The following is a 23741-nucleotide window of genomic DNA, read 5'->3' as shown; positions in this document are numbered from 1 at the left end:
GAAAAGAATGAGGCAGTTAGAAATACACTTCCCCCTGTCCATTTTCTTTAGTGCCATATTTGTGCTTCTAAGTGTAAAGTAGCTGTTGAAGTTTTTAGTTACCTATCAAAATATAAATAATATTATACATTACTCTCAGTCCAATTAAGACGTCCCACAAAATGATGGGGTCTTTTCCTTTGTTTCTAATTCCATTGCTTAAAATTCAAACACTTGACAATATTAATTGTAACTCTTTGCTAAGCAATGTTAATCATCTGATTTGTGTATATTAGGTTACCTTGAGGACAGCTTTTATAGTTGAAAGCTGCTCAGTGTTTTATTTATTTTTTATTTTAGGCAGATTGTATTTTAAAACAATAACTATACACAAGTACTTTTTTAAGACAGGTTCAATGTCAAACAGTTGGCTTCATTGGATATAGAAAACCCAAACACTCAAATTATGATTTTATTTTGATAATTGAATCATATAGTTTTCTGACTTGTGCAAAACAATGCAACTTAGTTCAGATGCAACTGCAACCTGTGTTTTATGATTTCTATTAATTCAAATTAACCTTCGATATTATTGGCTAGCCTAACCAAGAGAGGCACATACTTCTCTCAGTAAATTTTTATACTTGCTTTTTTTCCAGTTTGTTTCAGCAAAGAAAATAATATATGCAAAAACAAAAATTAACACCATTTCAATGACCGGTTATTTTCATACTCACTTGTTACGATCTTTTGAAAAGTTAGCCCAAAATGTGTACACTTGTGTAAATTAACATTAATACTACCTATTTTACAGGTTGGCATATGTACTGAAAGTGCCCCTTAAGTTTCACCCAAATTCAAGAGTCTGGGGGTATGGGTTCTCAGTCCAGTGGATGAGACAGATACATGCATACCAGCTTTATTACATATCTGTGATAAATGTTGAAGTATAAACAAATATTGGAGCGTAAGCAAGTTGGAAATTCCTGTAGTTACTGGCATTATATTTGCATTGATAGCTCTCAGGAGAGGGAGTTGTGTGCACTAGGATAATATTGCTTCTTTCTCCTTTGACAGCCTGTTTTCTTCTTAAGCCTCGCATCATCCTATGTCTCTTGCCTCTCTGAATCTACTAACTTGTGCAGATGATTTTCCTGTCACCTCTAGTGGATGATGACAGCTGCAGCCCATTTCTCTAGCCAGCCAAGCATGCCAGAAAGCTTGGAGAACCTCAACTGCCCTTTACAGAGCAAAAGCATCCTCTGAGTAGCTGAAGCTCAGACTTCTAAATAAGGTATCTTTACCAAGATCCCTTTATGGAAACCACATGTAAAAGACTTGCCCTAGTCTTCAGCCTGCTGGCTGTGCCGGTTGTAAAGATGAGCCACAGGTGAAGAAGGCTATTTATGTTTTGCACTTAGGTATCAAATGTAATATGTATTTAGTGTTCAAAATTATATGGTTCAGATGTTTTTGTTTGTTTTCCTTACAAAAGGGCGTATAAACCCTGTAGTAAATAATTAAGAATTCCCATTTTGGGAAACTTAAAGATCCTGGCCAATTCTAACATGTGGGGTGTGTGTGTGTGTGTGTGTGTATTTATGTATATGTATGTATGTATTTATATGTGTGGAGGGGTGGTTTCCCACGTCAGCAAGCAATTCTCCCAACCCCAGCTGAGTATCCGACAACTTAACTCAATTCTGATACTATCTACCTGGAGATAGCATCAAATTCCACAGGTTAAGGGCTTGGTCCCATAAGACACCAGGTGCAAGTCCAGGTAGTTACCTATGCTTCTGAATGACCAGCTATAAGTCAGAGGTTCCCACGACTCCCCCCTTTGGGTTACAGGTTAAGGGTTCAGTCCTATAAGACTTTCTGTTCCCATATCAGATGCCAGTAGCAAGTCCAGGTTGTCATCTATGCTTCTCTCACATAACCCCTCCTCAGGTTTGATTAATTTGTTAGAGTGCCTCACAGAACTCAGAGAAATGTTTTATTCACTAGATTACTTACTTATTATAAAAAGACATAACTCAGGAATAGTCATATATATGGAAGAGATGCATGGGGCAAGGTGTGGGAAAAGGGCTAGGAACTTCCATGCCCTTCCCAAGTGTGCCACTCTCCCCTGACCATATGTTCACCAACCTGGCAATTCTCTGCACATCTTTTTGGAGTTTTATAGAAGCTTCATTACATAGGTATGATTGATTTGGTCTTTGGCCATTGGTACTGATTCAGCCTCCAGCCCCTCTCCCTTCTCTTTCTTTTCGTCAAAGAGTGGGACTAAAAGTTCTAACCCTCTATTCCTGGTTGGTTTCCTTGGCAACCAGCCCCCATCCTTCTATGCTATTCAAGTCATCCATTAACATAAACCTAGTTGTGGTGGAAAGAGTCTTGTTATGAATAAAAAGACACTCATTTACCTTTATGGCTCTGAAGTACTTTCAGGAACTGAGGACAAAAGACAAAATATTATAACAAAAGATGCTTCCATTGTTCTTATGCTCAGATATTCCAAGGTTTGGGGGATCTGTGAGCCAGAAACCATGGATAAAGACCAAATATGTATGTATTATAAATCACAGTATCATAGAAACTAATTGCAGGGATGTCCTGTCATCCAGTGTAATGTAATTACAGAATGTGGCCCATTAAACTATGGGTTTATGGCAGATTTACCATCTTTGAAATGTAACTGATTCACTGGTCTATCACTTTGACAGATCATCTACTACTTTCTATCTATCCTTGTGCTACCATGTACTTACTGTAGAGAGTAGACTGATATGCAGGGCTTTTTCCTACTCCCCCCCCCCCCCCAGGAAATAGTAATGCTTTAGTTATTTTTTTAAGAAGCCAGAAATTAAGAATTGAAATCACAGAATTAATACATGTCTTTATTATAAGTAAGCTTCCTTGAAGATTTGCCTTATTCTTAGAAAGTAGAACTTGAATATTTATAGAGAAAAAATACTGTGTGCTGATCTAATCACAAGATAACACCATTAGAATGTGTTGACAAACTAAAAATAACAACTTAGTAGATTAAACTGAAATTTCATAATAATTTGTATTTTTATAGACGTTATATCATTCTAAGGTAGTGTAACATTTAATTTCAGTTTTGAGTTTGCAGACTCAGGAGTAAATATAGTTTTGAAGTTATAGGACTTGTTTTATTTTTTTTCTTTTATTTATTTATTTTTTAAGATTTTATTTATTTACTCATGAGAGACACAGAGAGAGAGAGGCAGAGACACAGGCAGAGGGAGAAGCAGGCTCCATGTGGGGAGCCGGATTGGGGACTGGATCCCAGGACTCCAGGATCACGCCCTGGGCTGAAGGCAGGTGCTAAACCGCTGAGCCACCCAGTGATGCCCAGGACTTGTTTTAAAACAAGCTTTAAATTTTCTGTAAGGGTAGGTTTTAATTTTTTTATTAGGTTTTGATTCCCAAGTCTTTAAGGCACTAATACTTAATTTCGAAGAGTATGTAGTGAAAGACAATTGAAAAAAAAGTTATGTAATCTCCAGTATCAAAAAGAAAAAAATAGTTCCGTGTGTTAAAGTCTCAAATATCAAAGAAATGAGCAACAGTAAATAGTAAAAACTTTCCTACAAAAATTATTAAACTGTAGCATTTCTTTTATTTACTTTTTAGAGCATATGTTCCTACCATGATGACTACCAACGAATTACATTTTTTACATTGTTCTTCTCTTGAAACTGGAAATAACTGCAAAGGAAATTTCAGGGAAAATATTTTTTTAGATTTTATTTTAAAATTATTTTCAAATTCCACAGATCTCTTTAAAAGCCATGCAGGGAGCCCAATGTGGGACTCGATCCCAGGACTCCAGGATCACGCCCTGGGCAGAAGGCAGCGCTAAACCACTGAACCACCCAGGATGCCCTAGCCTGTCTTTTTTAGATTTATTGCTTGTATTTGGAAATAAAGTATTTTTGTTTATTGTGTTCATATTGGCAATAATGTTGCATTTCTTATTCTGATTGAAGATTCTTTGGGTTTTTTTTTTACACACACCATTCATAAATTATAGTAGCATCATTTAAAAAAATAATTTTTAGGAGTAAATCTAAAGAAAGAAAAATGGACAACTCAATATTGAAAATTACAGATCATTATTGAGAGACAAGAACTAAATAAATGGAGATAGTGATATACCATGTTTGAGAAATAGTAGACTTAATGTTGTAAAGATGTTAGTTGTAAAGATGTTATTTTATAATTCAACATAACCCCCATCAAAATCCCAACAGGTTTTTTAGATTAAATTGACAAGCTGAAAACTCATACAGATATACACAGAGCCAGGAATAGCCAAGTTGTTCTTGAAGAACAAAAAGCAGGAGGGCTGAGTAAATACAAACAGTAAAAACAAACACATAGGTAGTCAGCTGATTATAACAATCTTGACCTGTGTCTTCACATGCCAAATACCAAAATCCAAAATCAGTTCTAAAGGAATTAAAAACTAAATGTGGATGATAAAATACTAAAGTTTTCAAAGGAAACAACATTTGCATGACCTTTGATAGGCTATGATTCAGAAAATCCCTAAGACCACTCCCAGGTTCAGTAATTCACTGGAAGAACAGAATTCAGCAAAGCTAGTATACTCATGGTTTTAGTTTACTATAGTGAAAGAATACAGATTAAAATCAGCAACAGGAAAAGGTGCATAGGGCAGGGTGCAGGACAGACCAGTCACAGAGAGCTTCCAGTTTGTTTTCTCCCAGTGGCATTATGTGAACAGTGCTTGCTTCTCCCAACAGTGATATGTGGCAATGCGCACAGAGTCTTGTCAACCACTAAGCGTTAGTGTCCAGGGTTTGTTTGTTTTGTTTTGTTTCTATTTATATTCAATTTATCAACATATAGTATAATACCCCTTGCTCATCCCATTAAGTGCCCTCCTTAGTGTCCATCACCCAGTCACCCCATCCCCCTGCCCTCCTCCTCAATGTCCAGGGTTTTTAATGGGCATCAGTCCTCATAATCATGGCTCTCTTCCCACATTGCTAATCTTAGTCTCCATTTCCTCCAAAGGTCAGTGTGATACCATAGGGGCCAAGGCCCCCCCATAAATCACATTGTTACTATAGACTATTTGGCATAGCTTAAGACCCCAAGTAAACAAAGACACTCTTATGAGGCAGGACATTCAAGGCTTATGGGTTACCTCCTGGGAGTCAGGGATAAGGGCCATACTTTTCTTTGGACAAGATTAATCTTTTGCTACCCATAGGTAAACAGAGTTCTTAAACAGGAAGTATCAAAACCTCTAGACATAAATATAAAATGATAAATTGGTCTTTATTAAGAACTTTTATTCATTCAAAGAATGATTAAGTAACTCAGTTTAGGAGAAAGTATCTCCAATGCACACATTTAACAAAGATGTATCTAGATTATGTAAAGAGCTTGTAGAAATTAATAAGAAAAAAAAACCAATGATGGTGGGGGGTAGGGGCACAACAAGCAGAACACTTAAGAAGTTACTTTAAAAAAGATAAACTTCACCTTTATTAAATCAATAAGAAAAAAACTCAGTGATGGTTGAGGGTTAGGGGGACAACAGGCAAAAGACTTAAGGCACTTTAAAAAACATAAATCTCACCTTTATTATCAGCCTAACAAATTAAAGTCATAATACTACTATGTACTTAGACAAATGACTAAAAGGAAAAATATAATACTAGACTTGGCAAAAATGTGGAGCAATCCTACCTCTTATACAATGCTGGTGGGAATGTCAATTAGTACTTTGGCAGAATCTACTAAAGGTGAACATAGGCGCTGAGTGAAGTAAGTCAATCGGAGAAGGACAAACATTGTATGTTCTCATTCATTTGGGGAATATAAATAATAGTGAAAGGGAATATAAGGGAAGGGAGAAGAAATGTGTGGGAAATATCAGAAAGGGAGACAGAACGTAAAGACTGCTAACCTGCGAAACGAACTAGGGGTGGTAGAAGGGGAGGAGGGCAGGGGGTGGGAGTGAATGGGTGACGGGCACTGGGGGTTATTCTGTATGTTGGTAAATTGAACACCAATAAAAAATAAATTAAAAAAAAAAGGAAATTTGCCAAAAAAGAAAAAAAATTACCATAAAAAAATAATAAATTAAAAAAAAAAAGGTGAACATAGGCGTACCTTATGACCTGGCAGTTTTATTACTAAGTGTATACCCAAGAGAAAACTCATGCATTCATTCATCAACAGACATATTCTAGAATGTTCATTGCAACTCTATAATACAAAAAACTGAAGAATGGTCAAATGTCCTTTAACAATAGAAAATGTGGTTATATTCAAATGGTGGAATATGACAGAGCAATGAGAATTAGCAATCTACAACTGGGTAACACAATATGGATGAATTTCACAAAATGTTGAAGGAAAGCCAGACCGTGGATTCTGCATTATTGTACTTACATAAGTACAAAATCATAAATTAAGAATCAATTTAGCAGTTATTCTTAGGCAATACAAACGGCATATAGTGACTGGGAGGTGCACAAGAAAGGTTCCAAAATGCTTAGCTTCTCTGTCTAAGGTATGTACATTCAAGGTATCTGAAGTTTTCCTAGATGTAAGTAGGTACTTGATTTTCATTTGCTTTACAGGCCATTCTTAAAGAGACAATCTACTTTAAAGGTAATTAACTTCTTAAAAGGTAGACATAACTTATAAATGACTTTTTTATGGTTTGTATTTATGAAGGTTTCAAAAGCAGTGTGCCACCATTTTGCACAAACATGAGATGATAAAATATTTTATCTTTGTCCCTGGTTCCTGACACAAAGCTCCTAAAATTTTGGAATTTCCTCAGTGATGAGGCAGGCCCCTAGTAGCTTCAGGATGGGGCTGGTCACTGACTGGAAAGACCAAACCATGATTAAAAGCTTGGAACTCCCAACTTCCAGAAAGGGGAGAGGGGCTAGAAACTGAGTTAATCACTAATGACAGAATAATCAGTCATATCTATGTAATTAATATCTTCATTAAAAACCCCTAATTGATGGGGTTCGGAGAGTTTCCCAATTGAACTCATTAAGGTGCTGAGCATGTAGTGCACTCAGGGAGGAGTAGAAGCTCCATACCCCTACAACCACCCCTATATCTTGCCCTATGCATCTCTTCTATTTGACCATTCCTGAGGTATGTCTTTTATATTAAACCAGTAATCACCAGTAAAATGCTTTCCTGAGTTCTGCAAGTTGTTCTAGTGAGTTATTAAACCCAGGGAGGCAGTCAGAGGAACTCATAAATAATTTAGTTTTGCTAAGAAGAAATGCAGGTACCCTTGGCATCTGTTTCCCTAGCTTCTGAAGTGGGTGCAATCTTGAGGGACTAAGCTCTGAAACTTGAGGAGCCTGATGCAAACTCTTAAGAGTTGCTGCTAGAATTGAACTGAATTGAATTGTTAGATACCTAGTTGGTAGAAGAATTAGTTGATGTGAAATAAAAAACTCAACAAATATCTCTTCTTACAGTGACATTATTTACGATCTGAATTGTGACTCCTCTCAAGCTCCAGTTCATGGTGAAATCCTTATCCCTAGCACCTCAGAACGTAACCATATTTGGAGATAAGGTCTTTAAGGAGATGATTAAGTTAAAATGAGGCCACTAAGGTGGATCCTAATCCAATCCAATGTCCTCATAAAAATAGGAAATTTGGACATATAAGCAGAACCAGAGGTGTGTACACATGGAAAAAACAAAAAAAAAAAAAAACGTGAAGAGGCAACAATGTACATCCTCTACAAGCCAAGGAAAGAGGCCTCAGAGGAAACCAACACTGCTGGCACATTAATCTTAGACTTTCAGCCTCCAGAACTTTAAGAAAATTAATTTCTGCTATTTAAGTCATCCAGTCTGTGGTATTTTGTTATGGCAGCCCTAGCAAACTAACACAACAGTTTATTATTCTCTGATTTTATATGCTTATTCCAGACCAGATTCATTGCCACTGACTTTATATGCATATTTCAGACCAGAGGTGTTAGCCTGGAAATTTTAGGAGAGCCATTAACTAGTATCCCTATCTCATGCTATCCCAACCTAAGGATTTGAATCATGATTTTCATACTTAAAAACAACACATGAATCATACATCAGTAGTTGTAGCATGAAAGATCAAGTGGAGGAATAGCTCAAAGCACAGAACAAAAACACAAACAGATGGAAAGTATGAAAGAAAAGATCAGAGAACTGAAGGACACATACAGAAGACCCAAAACTAAATAACACAGGAGTTCCAAAAGGAGGAAGAATAAAGATGAGAGAACATCAATAATTAAACATTTTATGGGGAAAAAACTGCCTTGAACTGGAGAAAGCTGTTTGTCTACAGAATAAAAGAACTCACTCAGGATTGATGAAGAAAAATGCTGTTGTGGAAAATAAGAGCATAGGCTAAAACTTAAAGTAAGACTTTGTTGTTTACTAAGAATGACACGGCAGAAAAGGAGGAGAGTTCCCATCAGCTATTGCAGGGTGATCATAACTGATTTCTTAATATATCAAAATTACTGTGGTTTGCTTCTATACAATAGTGCAATCCAACCCCAATTCCAAGATTTACATTTATAATCAACAGGGAAGACACAACTTCAGTGACAGTTAACAAGAAAGGAAATACCAACAGTCACAAATCAGCAAATGATTACCTGAAAGAAGTGCCAGTATCATACAATTAGTAAGTGTCATGGAATCTATTAATATCTCAAGGACCTATCATTTTAAAAATGTTTTTAAAGATTTATTTATTTGAGAGAGAAAGCATGAACAGTGGAGAGGGGCAGAGAGAGAAGTAGACTCCTCACTGAGCTGGGAGCCCCACAGAGGGCTTGATCCGAGGACCCTGGGATCATGACCTGAGCTAAAGGCAGCTGCTTATCTGACTGAGCCACACGGGTGTCCCATTAAGGACTTGTCATTTTGTTGAGATTTCAACTTTTTTTTCCACATACTGGCTTAGTACAAAATTTTTTTATGGACATGTTAGAAATAATCTAGTTAAATTTCCAAGTCCAGAGAATAAAGAAAAAGAAACATTAGCTAATGGAGGAAGAATAATTATGAAAGAAAAAGAATCAGACCAGAACCAATTCTTTACTTAGAATATTAGAAGTTAGAAAGTTTAGTATAATTTATATTGAGAAAAAGGACTATATGTATGACTGTAATACAATCAAGATAATATTTATCCGCGTCAAAGAAAGTTGTTTATAAAGATGTGCTAGAATATATCAGAAGCACAACTGAGGAAATAGCACAGGAAAGGACAGTAACCAAACAGCAAAGAAAATACCTCTAGACATGAGAAGATGAGTAAATGAAAGAATGATGAGCTCTGACACATCTGTGACCTAGGAAGATATCTAAACAGATGTAGAGTGAATGAGTATGTGTAATATAAATACTAACTGGTGCCTCTTGAAATAAAAGTAGCATGCTGCATAGGAACCCTGATAATAGACTCTAACTAACGGGAATTAAAATATATCAACAAATCCTAGTTTGTAGGTGGGGAGAGGGGAAGTAAAAGTGTTTTAAAGGGCTCATCCAGAGAAGGAAGAGAACACACAGCAAACAGAAATAGTTGGTATCTTATTTGCTTATAACCTTTACTTTCATATGGATTTCATTTTGACTGTATAAAAATATAATCACCAGTTGCATGAAAAAAGTACAATAGAATTTCATAATTAAAAAGAGGAAAAGATAAATAATGATCAAACAGGAAAACTAAGGGAAATACTTAAAGTAAAATAGGGAAATATTTTTAAAAATGCAAACAAACAAAAAATAAATAAATAAAAAATAAAAATAAAAAATAAAAATGCAAACAAAGTAGGGTGAAAGGAATAAAATATGAATGATTAATCTCTCCAATGTATAAAATAGTTTCTCAGATTGGGTTGAAAAAAATAAAATCTATCAATATACTCCTTAAAAAAGAGAGTTTAAATGAAGTTGAAGAAATGTTGAAAATTTAAAAATCGCATAAAAGAGAAACAACTACATACAAAAAAATGGAGGAAAGACAACAATAATAGATAAAAAGAGTTAAGGTTAAAAGTTCTAAATAAGATAAAGACTGGGCAATGACAAGGCACAGTCTACAAAGAGCATGTATAGTTATAGCCACTTTTTAAATTATTATCTCTCAGGTTCAAATTTACTGTTCTGTATTTTGCTTTTTTTTTTTTTAAAGATTTTATTTATTTATTCATGAGAGACACAGAGAAAGAGAGAGGCAGAGACACAGGCAGAGGGAGAAGCAGGCTCCATGCAGGGAGCCTGAAGTGGGACTTGATCCCAGGATTCCAAGATCACACCTTGGGGGGAAGACAGGTGCTAAACCGCTGAGCCACCCAGGATCCCCTGTATTTTGCTTTGTAATGCTGGAATCAGAACTCTGAAATTTGCATTTCTTATTTGTCGGTTTTCTCTCTGTTAAGCTCTGGCAATAGGGGGCATTAAGGGTTATCACAACACAGAAGATAAAAGAAATTATTCTTTTTCTTACCATTTGTATCTTGTTCCTATTAGTATCATCTTAATAAGCTTTACTCTGAGTGACATTTCCTCAGTAGGAGCAGTTGACTCTAGTTTGCAGTTTTCTGAACACTGTGCTTATTGTGCCACTTCAGGTAAACCAACAGCAGTGGTCTTCCAGTTTCTTCTATGGTTGGACCCCAATCCCATGAATCCACTCATCTGAACTCAAATACCAGCATCAGCCAAGCAGTACATACACCCTTCTTTGGCATCTCAGCTCTAGATATTGTAGTTGCTTCCTACAGTTTCTAGAACTGTGATATTCGAAGGCTCTTGTTATGCCTTTTGGTTCTTTAATATTTAATTAACTTTTTAATATTGTCTCAAGTGAGATTTTGAGAAGATAGTCATGGAGATGGTAGCATAGATTTGAGATTTTTTTGAATTCCCACATAAAAGCAGACATTACAATTATATCATCATATTATAAAGCCAGCAACAAAAATATTTACAAACAAATAAAACAACAGTATGTCCTCACAAGCTTCAAAATACGAGCAGGTGGGAAGAAGCCATTAATAGTCACAAGACCTGAATCTTGTGGGTATCTATGCAGGGAAAAGCAGAAAGAAGCAATGGAATATCTGATGGACCTGAGGACAGAAGAGCCCCACATAAACTAAAAAGTATTCACTGGAAGTCATGGCAATTCAATTTGAGGACAGTTAGCTAAAACTGGAAGAGGTTTAGCATATTTCAATGACCAGTAAGTCTTAAGAGCTGAGTAGTTCTCATAAGTTCTCATAACTGACCCAGAAGGGCTTCCTCCAAGTTCAGGCTTCATACTGAAGAGAAACTGCTTTTATGAAACAAAATTGTTCAGATTAGGAACAACTGAAATGAAGGAAAAAGAAGGTCTAGATAAAAGGGAAAAGGAGGCAGCTAGAAACTGCCCCAAGTAAGCCATTGTAGTTATATGCACTACAATGAAATATATGAAAGCAACATAAAAAGGATCTCATAACTAGTTAGAAAAGCTATCTGAACTAAATCTTCTAAGAAGTCATCAAAATTAAATCTACATAAAAATAAGCATTAGAAAACTAAGTAAAATACTAGACAAGTAACTATAAGAAAACATGACAAACGAACTAGGGGTGGTAGAAGGGGAGAAGGGCGGGGGGTGGGAGTGAATGGGTGACGGGCACTGGGGGTTATTCTGTATGTTAGTAAATTGAACACCAATAAAAAATAAATTTAAAAAAAAGAAAAAAAAAGAAAACATGACAAAAATAGAATAACCCTGTGGCAAAGAAAACACACTAGAAAGGCATGCTTAACATATATGCACATTGAAACATGCCATTTCAAAATGAGTTAAAAATATTAGGAAAAGATATAAGATTAAAAAACAACAAAAATCAGAACTAGAAAAACTCAAAATTAGCTGATAAAACTCAAAAAGAATTAAAAAATGATTTCAAAATTAGTGAATAAACTAGAGAAAGCATATACTTCAAACACAGCAAATAATATCTTATTAGGATAGTAGATTAGGGATGCCTGAGTGGTTTGGTGATTGGGCTTCTGCCTTTGGCTCAGGGCGTGACCCCCAGACTGGGGATTGAGTTATGCATCAGGCTTCCTGCGGGGAGCCTGCTTCTCCCTCTGCCTGTGTCTCTCCTCTCATTCTGTGTCTCTCATGAATAAATGGATAAAATCTTAAAAAAAAAAAAGTAGATTAAAAGAAGAGAGTTAAAAACAAAAATAAAATGAAAGTATAAAAGAAATTTGAGAGAAAATGACAAATATTGAAGATATAAAAAGATTCAACATACAGAAATGGCAGTTCATAAAAAAAGGAAATCTAGGTAGTAGAACAAATATTTAAAACCTGCTGAAAGTATTATTATAAAATGCATTAAAAGATCACACTGTTACCTGATAATATCAACCCAGAACAACAAAGACCAAGACATATTCTAATAAAATGACTAGACTCAAAAGAAGAGAGTCCAGAGGAAGAAGATGGAGATAGGGCCATGACTAAAGGAATGTAAGAAATGCAGCTCTAATCTCTAGAAACAAAAAAGATCTCACCTAGAACCTTTGGAATGAGTATGGCCCTGCTGAAACATCTATTTTAGCCCCAAAAGATTCATTTCAGACTTACAAATATAAATTAAAGAAACAAGCATTCGTTTCATCTTTCCTAAATGAACCATACTACTTGGTGAGTAGTAAACAAGGGAGAATCTTGTTATTAACTTATTCCAGCTAATAAATAAAAACATTAGGATATCACTATTTTATAAATATCAATGAATTAATGAATTTAGACATTGAATACACATGACTACTAACATCAAAACTGAACAAAAACACACGAGGAAATAGAAAAAAAATAGAACGTGGAATTATACCATGAGTATGTTATCAAAAAAATCCAGACTGTGAGAAACCAGAAAGGAGAAACATCTTACTCCCTTAACAGATAAATAATAAAAGAAAGGACATCAAGAACACCTGTATATAAAAGGAGACTTTTAAAAGACAATCCTAGTTAAAAATGGGTTAAACTAAGCTGTAGTGTCTAAGGATGTCCACTTGGATGATTAAAAGTCATAACAACAAGGACATGGGTATCATAAAAGTTGGGATAGGGGATATAGGTGGGAGGAGACTGTCAGTGGGAAAGGACACACAGAAAAGTTTCTAGGATGGTTAACCTTTTTTTTTTCCTTTGGCAAGGTGGTGGTTATAAGGGTATTGTATTAGACCATTCAGGCAGCTGTAACAAAATACCACAAACTGGGTAGCTTATAAACAATAAAAACTTATTTTTTACAGTTTTGGAGGCTGGAAGTCCAAAATTGTAACATTGGCATGCTTGAGTGAGGGCTTTCTTCCCAAACACAGACTATATCGTCAGTAGGCAGAAGGGGACAGGGAGCCCTTTGGAACCTCTTCTAAGAGCACTAATTCAAAGTTCCACCTATGAATACCATCACCTTTGAGGGTTAGGATTTCAACATATGAATTATAGAAGAGGGGGACACAAACATTTAGAATATAGCAGGTATTTAACCTTATAGTAATTCACTAAGCTACATTTTCTTTTGTGTGTTTTTATGTAATTTTATTTTATAATAAAAAGACAAAAATAAATAAGCAAGTAAGAAGTACTGCACTAATGCTCCCACCATAAACAACTAAAAATTTGGACAAAATGTAGGAAAGAACTGTTTTGAGACTTTGGAAAACAGTACAATAATGTGATCCTAAAGAGAAGAGAAACAAATAAAATGAGTTATTCCATCATTCTACATTCCTAATTAAAGGCAGTTTACAAACTGGAAAGCAAGAAGGGAGAACCTGAACAGGCCTAGGAAATATTTGAGCCAGAATGGAGGACATTATTGAGCAATCAAGGCATTCAGTCGAGATCCGCAAATGGTCTTACTTTAGTAACAGGGTTAAATTATGGCCATATTAAGAATTCTGTCATCACATGAACAAGCTTTTTAAAAAACCTTGCATAGATGAAATACCCAAGCCACAGGGAAAATCAGCATTCCTTAAAAAAAGATTAAAAATTCAGAATCAGCAACATAAAAATCATATTCAGCATTGGATCCAAATTTACTACACATGCAGGGAAAAGTGTCTAATAACTAGAAGTGCAATTAGTTAATAGAAATAAACCCATAAATAAAATAGATGATGAAATTAGCAGACACATTCTTTAAAATAGTAATTATAAAGATTTTTAAAGATTTAGAGAAAAACATGAAAATGAGAGGAATGGAATTTATGAAGAAAATCAAATGAAACATTTAGATCTAAAAAATATATCCAAATAGAGAAAAACAAAACCCAAAAACTAAATGAGCTAAATAGTTGACTGTACACTAAAATAAAAGATATATGAACTAAAGATATAGCAAACAACAAACTGTTCAAACTAGAGGACAAAGAGCAAAAGGGCTGAAAATAAATGAACACATTAACTCCTGTGACTGTGGGACAATATCAAGTGATCTAAAATAAATATAGTGTCCCCGAAGGAGGGGGAGCAGAAAATTTTTGGATGAAACAACAGTCAAATATTTTTCAAATTTGAAGAAAATTATTTATGCACAACAGACTAAGATCTAGTGAGTCCCTAGCAGAGTAAACACCAAGAAAATCATACCAACAGACTTAAATTATTGAAAATTAATGACAAAAAACTTTAAAAGAGCCTTAGACAAAAAAAGACATCTTACTTGTATTTAATAGAATAAGAATTATTATTGACTTTTCATTAGAAATAATATAAGCTGGAGGGCAATGGGAAAACCTCTTCAAAGTACTGAAAGTAAGACTCAAAGATCTATAATCAGATTCTATATCTAGTTAAAAAATCCTTCAAAAAATGAAGGCAAAGACATTTTCAGACAAAGCTAAGAAAATATATCACACTCCAGCACTATAAGAAATGATGAAGTTATTTTAGGCTTAATAAAAGTAATGCCAAATGGAAATTTGGACCTCCACAAATGTTCTAACAATCCAATTAGAGGCAGAGATTTTCTGGCTAGATAAAAAAGAGAAGAAAACTTTATGGTGGGCACAATAATCACTTTGAATATAAAGACAATGGTAGGTTTAGCTGTAAAGCTAATATGGCTATATTAATATCAGAAAAATAAACTTCGGATGAAATGATCTTACCAAAGTAAAGAAGGTCATCTCATAATAATTAAAGGATCAATTCATCAAAAGAGTATAAAAGTCCTGAACATGTATTCACCTAACAACAGAGTTTCCAAATGCATGAAACCAAAACTAAGACAATTGAAAGGAAAATCACATTAATCTATAATTATAGTTGAAGATTTCAACACAGTTCCAAAACTGATAAAAGAAATTGACAGAAAATCACTAAGTTTATAGAAGATATGAATATCATCCTGCTTAGCCTAATTGAAATATAGATAACTACATCCAACAAAAATTACATGTTCCCTTTGAGCACACAGGAAATATTCATCAAGATAGATTGTACATTGAACCACAAAAAATTCCAATAAATGTAAAGTAATCAAAATCATACAGCATTACTCTCTGACTACAATGAAATGAAATTTAAAAATAACAATAAAATTTATCTGTACATAAATACTTAAATATTTGATAATTAAACTACACAGTTTTAAATAACCCATGATTCAATGAATAAATAACATGGTAATTTAGAAAAAAATGTTGAGTTAAACTGAAATGGAATGATATTATTTTTGAATTATAATGAGAATACACATCAAAACTTGTAGAGTGCAGCTAAAATGATTCCTGGAAAGAAATTTATAGCTTTAAGCTAATATTTAAAAAAAAAAAAAAAAAAGAGGAAACATTTAAAAGTCAATGATCTAAGTTTCTATTTTAAAAAGCTAAAAGAAAAAAAAAACTAAGCCCAATATAAGTTGAAACAATGAAATAAGGAATAGAATTATGAATTAAAATAAACAATAAAAGAAAAAATCAATTGAACAAAGAGCTGGTTCTTTGAAAGATCAATAAAATTGATAAACCTCTTGATAGACTAATCAGAAAAAAAAAATGAAGGAAATAAAAATTGCCAAAGATAGGAATGAAAAGGAGAAACCTATGGATCATACATTAAAAGAATGATAAGGACCTATTTTGTGAAAAAATTTTACTACTTAACATTGATAAAATTGAAAATAATCTGAAAGATCAGATTAATAAAACTGGAATAGGAAAAAAATATATATGTGAAAAACTCTCCCATTAAAAATGAAATTTAGTTTTTAAGTACTCCCTACCTCCAAAATAAAAACATCAGTTTTACATGATAGGACTGGTAAATTTAAGAAAATATTTTTTTTTAATTTAAGAAAATATTAAAAGAAAAGTAACACTAATTTCATATAGACTTGAGAAAATAATGGGAATGAAATACTTACAACTCATTTTAAGAGGCCAACATTATCATAATACCCCAAAACCAGACAGAGAGATTACAAGGAAACAAAATTACAGACCAGTATCCCTTATGAACATAGGCGCAAACATTCTTATCTTGGAATACTGTAAATCCAATCCAGTAATACGTAAAAATACTGTAACATTACCAAGTAGTATTTATCCCCGGTATGCAAAATTGATTTAATTTTCAAAAAGCACAGATATTTAACTTGAAATGGATCAGAGATCTGAACATAAAAGCTAAAACGTTATGGAACTTCTGGAAGAAAAACGAGGAGAAAATTATTACAGAACTGAGGTAGACAGATTTTTGAGATAAAACACCAAAAGGCTCCTATCATCAAAGCAAAAAATAATAAATTTACTTATCAAAATAAAAACTTTTTAAATTTTGAATGTCTTTTGTAAACTTTAATACATTATTTAATAAAACAAGGAATTAAAGCGACTGTGAAACTGGTCACAAAGGTTAAGAGAATGGGCAAGTGGGATCTGAGATGTAATTTTTGGATATGTAAATTTCAGGCATCCATGAACAGATCATCCTGACTCTGTTGACCTCCTGAAGTAATGCTCAATGTCAGGAAATCTCTTTGACCTTTAAAAATCTGTTTGCCAAGGTAAGGCCACACTTCATCCCAAGGTAGAATGCAAAAGCAGCCATATGCCTTAGGACTCATTTAAAATCTAACATTCCTTTGTAAACATCATTTACTTTTTGACTCTGAATCTCTTACTCTTTTTCTCCTTTCCAATTCCTTAATTATAAGCTGTTGGTTTACAATGCTCATCCAATTTATCCTTACTGAATTGTTCTTCTTTGCTTGATGCTGTAGAGATGCTGGAAGATCCTGTAGTGATAACTGCCTTTCTTCTTTTCTTCTGTGGCTTCCCATTCAGGATTGTTTTATAATCCTTTTCCTAGGTGTAAACCTGTATTATAGTGTATTTTGGGTTTTTTTCCCCCTTTTTTAAAAAGATTTTATTTATTTATTCATGAGAGACACAGAGAGAGAGAGAGAGAGAGAAAGAGAGAGAGAGAGAGAGGCAGAGACACAGGCAGAGGGAGAAGCAGGTTCCATGCAGGGAGCCTGATGCGGGACTCCATCCTGGGACTCCAGGATCACGCCCTGGGCCGAAGGCAGGCACTAAACTGCTGAGTCACCCAGGGATCCCCTATAGTGTATTTTGTTATGAGACAATTACACTCTTAGTTCCTTTTGGAGTGGTTTTAATAAACGTTATTATTTTAGGTTTTGCAATAGTATTTTTGTTTTATTTTTTTCTAGTTTTTTTATACCTAGAGATATAATTGACATATAGCACTATATAAGTTTAAGGTTTTTAGCATGATTCAACTCACATATTTGTGAAAGGATTACCACAATAAATTTAGTTACCTTCCATAATTTCATATAGATATAAAAGAATGAAAAAGGAAATGCTTTTTTTCCTTGTGATTAGAACTCTTAGGATTTATTCTCCTAACAACTTTCAAACATATCATACAGCAGTGTTAATTATAGTCATCATGTATGTTATATCCATAGTATTATTTATCTTATAACTGGAACTTTGTACCTTTTGACCACCTTCATCCAATTCCACCCTCCCTGACCCACTATCTCTGGTATCTGCAAATCTGATCTTTCTTAATGAGTGTGGAGGGTTTTTTTGGTTTTTGTTTCTTCAGATTCTGCATATAAGTGAAATCATATGGTATTTGTTCTTTCTGTTTAACTTATTTCACTTGGTATAATGGCCTCAAGGTCCATCACTATTTTCCCAAATGGCAGGACTTTGTTCCTTTTTATGGCTGAATATTCCTCTGAATGTATATATGTATATGTATTATACATGTATATGTATATATGTACATATTACATATGTATATGTGTGTATATATATATGTATATGTATATGGACACTTAGGTTGTTTCCATGTCTTAGCTATTATAAATAAAGCTACCATGAACATAGGGGTCAAGATATCTTTTTGACATAGTGTTTTCATTTCATTCAGATATATTCCCAGATATAGAATTGCCGGAGCATATGATAGTTCTAATTTTAGGTTTTAGTGAAACCTCCTTACTGTTTTCCATAGCTGCTGTACCAATTTACATTCCCACCAACACTGTACAAGTGTTCCCTTTTCTCCACATCCTTATGAGCATTTGTTATCTCTTTACCTCTTTGGTTATGGCGTGAGGTGATACAGTGATTTTTATTTGTAGTTTCCTGATGTTTAGTGAAGTTGAGTACTTTTTCATGTACCCATTAGCCATTTGTATATTTTCTTTGGAAAATTGTCTATTCAGATTCTTTGCCCATTTTTTAATTAGATTATTTGTGGGTTTTTGCTATTGAGTTGTATGAATTCTTTATATATCTTGGATATTAATGCCTTAGTAGATACATAGTTTGCAAATATTTTTTTCCATTTTGTAGGCATCTATTCACTTTGATTTTTTTTTTTTTTTTTTTTTTTTTTTGCTTTTGGTGCAGAGCTTTTTAGTGTGATGTAGACCCACTTATTTATTTTTTACTTTGTTGTTTTTTACTTTAGGTGTCATATCCAAAAAATCATTGCCAAGACCATTTCAAGGATCTTTTTTCCTGTATTTTCTTCTAGGAGTATATGGTTTCCAAAATTCTGAGGGGGCCACAGAAGATAACTTGAACTAATTTGCTCTTTTCTAAATATCAATATGTAGTTGATAGATTATACTTCTCCAGAGAGTATGGCCCTCCACACCAGAAGGTGATATCTTCAGGAGCGATTTCCTCATTTGGGGGCCTATATCTACTTAGATCCTAGCTATCAGATATCCTTAAGTTTCAGGGGAAAGGTAATGTTGAAATGTTGCTGAGAATAGCAATATAAAAACTGTTTTCATTTATCTACTTTCCATCATACAGAGGTTATGAATCATCAAAGCCTTATACAATTATTAGTAATTCCAGGTCAGTCCAACCATTTAATGAGAATGATCTCATTCCTGTCATATCCCTTTGTCTAGATAATTTCTTTTTCTATATTGTGTACTAACTGTTGACATAGAGTTATGGTTTGGGGTTCTTCTGGTAGCAGACCTTTTAACTATAAACTAGTTGCTAATTCTTTGTTACCATTTTTATTGCTAAATATATCTTGTTAGTATCTCCTGGAACCGGTTTTCAAATCTCTCCTTTAACCCATATGCAATCCTATGATTTTCTTTCATACAAAGTGGAATTTTCTGGTTTTTTCTCTTTAAGACCTAAAGAATTTCTGGCTATGACATTTGTACATTTTTCTTGCAGATGATCTGGTAGTTGTAACTAGTGATAGAGTGTTGAATTATATCAAGTATTAAAAGGTATTTGAGCAGTAAAATAGCACCACATTTTATATTTCAAAGTCCTATTGAACTGCTCTAAATCTCAGCCTTAAACAATCACTGTTGACAAAATGATGGATGTTATACTCCTTTAAAAGTTTCCTTATGAGATTATTTAAAATTCCCCCTGCTTACCCTCCCCCATCTGTCTGGAGTGTCTGTACTTCCTTGGCCCAAATCAAATATTGCTTTAGGATTTTGGGCAACATAATGGCCTCCTTTGTCTTTTAGACCCTTGGCTAAGGTAAAGTTTAAAAGTACATCATTGAATGTTAAATCATCCTCTGTTACACTTATAAAACTGGATCATATTCCCCAAGTCTATTTGCCAATGTTATTCCATATCTAGAATCACCCTATTGTTCTCTTAAAGTGAGAAAATAAAAGGTGCTTTATTATAAAGAGCATAAACATTTTTTTCACTTAAAGACTTAAAGACTGTACAATCTGATTCAGTTTTCCTTCTTGTTCCTCCTTAACTGCTTCTGAAAAACAAGAGACACAGCCCATTAGCTGATAGTTCCTAGGAAAGAGTAAACCCCTAAACAAATCCTGGGCATTGTTAAACACAAAGGACTTATTAAAATAGTAGTTGTATTTTCTAAAGTTGCCATAATAAAGTATCACAAACTAGGTGGCTTTAAAAAAGAAAATACAGAATGTATTGTCTCACAGTTTTGGAGGCTTGAAGTCTAAAAGCAGGTGTCTAGAGGGTTATGATCCCTCAGAAGTCCATATGGGTATCTTCCCTATCACATCATTCTAACTTTTGGTAGTTTGCCAACAATTTTTGGCATTCTTTAGCTTATAGATGGATTACTCCAGTCCTCCATCTTCATGTGGTGTTCTACCTATGTCTCCTGCTGGCAGCACTCTTCCTTTTGAAACTCAGACCTCTGGACCAGTAGAATGTAAGGTTGTGGGTATGGGAAGCAAAAATTTTGCTGGTGGATACTAGGAGTAATAGTGAATGATGCCTCTCCCATATCCTTCAGGAGTCTACTTATGTCTAAATTAGCATCCAGTATATGATGTTGTTTTTCCTTTAGCCAGGATTCACAGGTCCAGGAATCAAGGGATAGAAATGGGATTGAATCCATTTACCGTTTAATAAAACTATTTTCCATACTCCAAACGTTGACCAATAATAGTGTTTTGCTGATTACTTAAATTAACTCTTAAAAAAAACTTTCAGCAGTAAATAATTACTAAAATAAATAAATAATTATATATTTCTTATGCTGTACATTTTATAGGAGAGTTAAGTTGTTGCTTATTTGTCTTTTTTTCTGAATTCTTTATAGTTTTCTTTTTCTCCATTTGTCAGTTATTACTCTTTAGTCTTACCATTTCAAATATCTTATTTTTCCCTATAAAAGAGGGAAAAAGATACACCCAATCACCTTAACAGCTCACAAAAAAAATATAAACTAATACCACCAGAGAAACAAGTCAAAAAAAAAGAGAGACAAGATTTTTAATTTCATATTCTTGAGTTTGCTATACTTTTTCACTAGCTTATTATAGTGAGGTTAGCATCATTATCATTCACTTTGAGTTCTTGAGTACAGGATATTTATTTACCAATAGAAAAATATGTGGAGGGGCATCTTGGTGGCTCTGTGGTTGAGTGTCTACCTTTGGCTCAGGTTGTGATCCCATGTGGCTAGGATTGAGTCCTGCATCAGGCTCCCAATGGGGAGCTTGCTTATCACTCAGCCTATGTCTCTCCCTTTCCCTCTATGTCTCTCATATATAAATAAAATCTTTTTCAAAAGAAGTATGTGGACACTATATTGTGGTTTATTTACCTCTCTTTTATGTGTAATTTTATTTTTTTGAAATATTTTTACATATATATATTTTTAATATTTTATTTATTTACTCATGAGACACAGAGAGAGAGAAAGAGAGAGAGGCAGAGACACAGGGAGAAGGAGAAGCAGGCTCCACACAGGGAGCCTGATGCAGGACTCGATCCCAGGTCCCCAGGATCACGCCCTAGGCCGAAGGCAGGTGCCAAACTGCCAAGCCACCCAGGGATCCCCGACATATATTATTTAGACAAAAGACCTTTGAAGTAGATTTATTGCCTAAGAAAGCTAGATTCAAGGCAGTTAAACGATTTGTGGTCTGGTATGTAACTAGTTTATTGGGAAATATGAAGCTCAAAATCCTCTTTTTTTTCTTTTCCCTCCTACAACTCAGCTTTGAAACACTTTATAAATGGAATAGCCTAGGAAATATTGTAATAAAGATTATTTAATGTATTAAAATTCTCCTTTTAGCTTTTTAAAAATTGATGCTACTTCTATGACTCTCATTCTAAAAAATACAATAGCTTAAAATCTAATTTCCATTCATCATTTACTTCTTTTTTTAAAAGATTTTATTTATTTATTTATTTATTCATTTATTTGAGAGAGTATGAGTGGGGGGAGTAACAGAAGAGGAGGGAGGAGGGAAAGAATCTCAAGCACACTGGCACTGAGCACAAAGCACAAGGCAGGACTCGATCTCACGACCCTGAGGTCATGACCTGAGTCAAAACCAAGATTCAGAGGCTTAACTGACTGAGCCTTTAACTGATATCCCTTTTTATCATTTACTTCTAATAAATACTCTTGCATTATTTGAATGAATATTAAGTATATGATAAAATAACTTTAAGAAAAACAGTTATAGCTGAGAATTATCATTTCTTAATCATGAAAAGTTTTTTTAGTTATAGTCTAAGAAGACCTCATGTATCATCCAAAATAATTTTCACAATTACTTTCTATATCCATTCTAAGGACATTTAAAAAGTTGTAAGGGCAATATTCCCTTTTATATATGTTTTCTGTAGTAAAGGAGTGTAAGTCAGCAGGTGCCAGTATTTAGGTCATAGATATAAGTCCCAAAGGAAGTAATATACTGAGAAAGAAAATGACTGCCCCACTTTGAAAACAGTCTGGTGTGTTAAGAGAGAAAAAAAGTATACCTTTATGTAGAGATGATGATCTAAATATATATCTGAAGCCTTGATAGCTTCTCTGAGCTCCAGATGTGTGTATCTGCCATAATGATCTTATCCACTGGGATGACCATTAGGCACATCAAAACTTAATCTGGTCCTACCAGAACTCTTGTGTCAGCCTTTTGTCCTTGTTTTCATAGAAGCTAAAATCCAAGAGATTCTTATTTCTTCTTTCCTTCACACTCTATCTCCAACCTATCTGCAACAATTGTTGGATTTTCAAATTATATCCCAACCGCTTCTGGAAAACTCTACTGCTACTACCCTAGTTCAAGTTGCCATCATCTCTTAACCTAACTACTGCAGTAGTCTGCCTGCTTTTATGAGACTATCCCCCTACCATCCAGTCTTCTCATGGAAGCCAAGGTGATATTTTATATTTTTATAACGTAAATTAAACCATATCTGTAACTCCACAGCCCAGAATGTGGCCCAATGTCCTGATCTTGATTGAGGACCTAAATAGCCTGCTGTCTGGCCTCATCTTCTACCACTCTCCCTGTACCACTGCTGTCACCATACCATCTTTCCAGCTCTTTGTGTGAACACACCAAGCTTGTTCAGACCTCAGGGCCTTCCCATTTGGTATTTCTTTTGCCTTTCACTGGAGATATTTATGTAATTCAGTCCTTCACATCATTCAAGTGTCTGGCCAAATGTTCCCTGAGGAACTTTTGCTGGTTGCTCTATCTAAAATGCACTCCTCGGGGAGATCCCTGGGTGGCTGAGCGGTTTGACACTTGCCTTCGCCCCAGGGCGTGGTCCGGGGGTCACAGGATCAGTTCCCACATCGGGCTCCCTGCATGGAGCCTGCTTCTCCC

General features: G+C 34.5%; 2 protein-coding genes across 11 annotated transcripts in view; one reads left to right on the top strand and one right to left on the bottom strand.

The window, feature by feature from the left end:
* The window catches only part of DIPK2A (divergent protein kinase domain 2A), a 30597-nt gene extending 28344 nt beyond the window's left edge, over positions 1-2253 (bottom strand). The window contains exon 1 of the mRNA XM_035704901.2: positions 2134-2253. The gene's annotated coding sequence lies outside the window, so the exon portion shown is untranslated. The remainder of the gene's footprint in view (positions 1-2133) is intronic.
* Positions 1-23741, top strand: part of SLC9A9 (solute carrier family 9 member A9) — a 654466-nt gene that overhangs the window by 4021 nt on the left and 626704 nt on the right. For all 10 annotated transcript variants that reach the window (XM_049100054.1, XM_049100056.1, XM_049100057.1 and 7 more), the window contains one exon: positions 1057-1273. The gene's annotated coding sequence lies outside the window, so the exon portion shown is untranslated. The remainder of the gene's footprint in view (positions 1-1056; positions 1274-23741) is intronic.

Source organism: Canis lupus, chromosome 23, assembly GCF_003254725.2.
Source record: "Canis lupus dingo isolate Sandy chromosome 23, ASM325472v2, whole genome shotgun sequence".
Classification (NCBI taxonomy): domain Eukaryota; kingdom Metazoa; phylum Chordata; class Mammalia; order Carnivora; family Canidae; genus Canis; species Canis lupus.
Note: the sequence above shows the minus strand (reverse complement) of the source record. Positions and strands in the feature narration are given on the sequence as shown.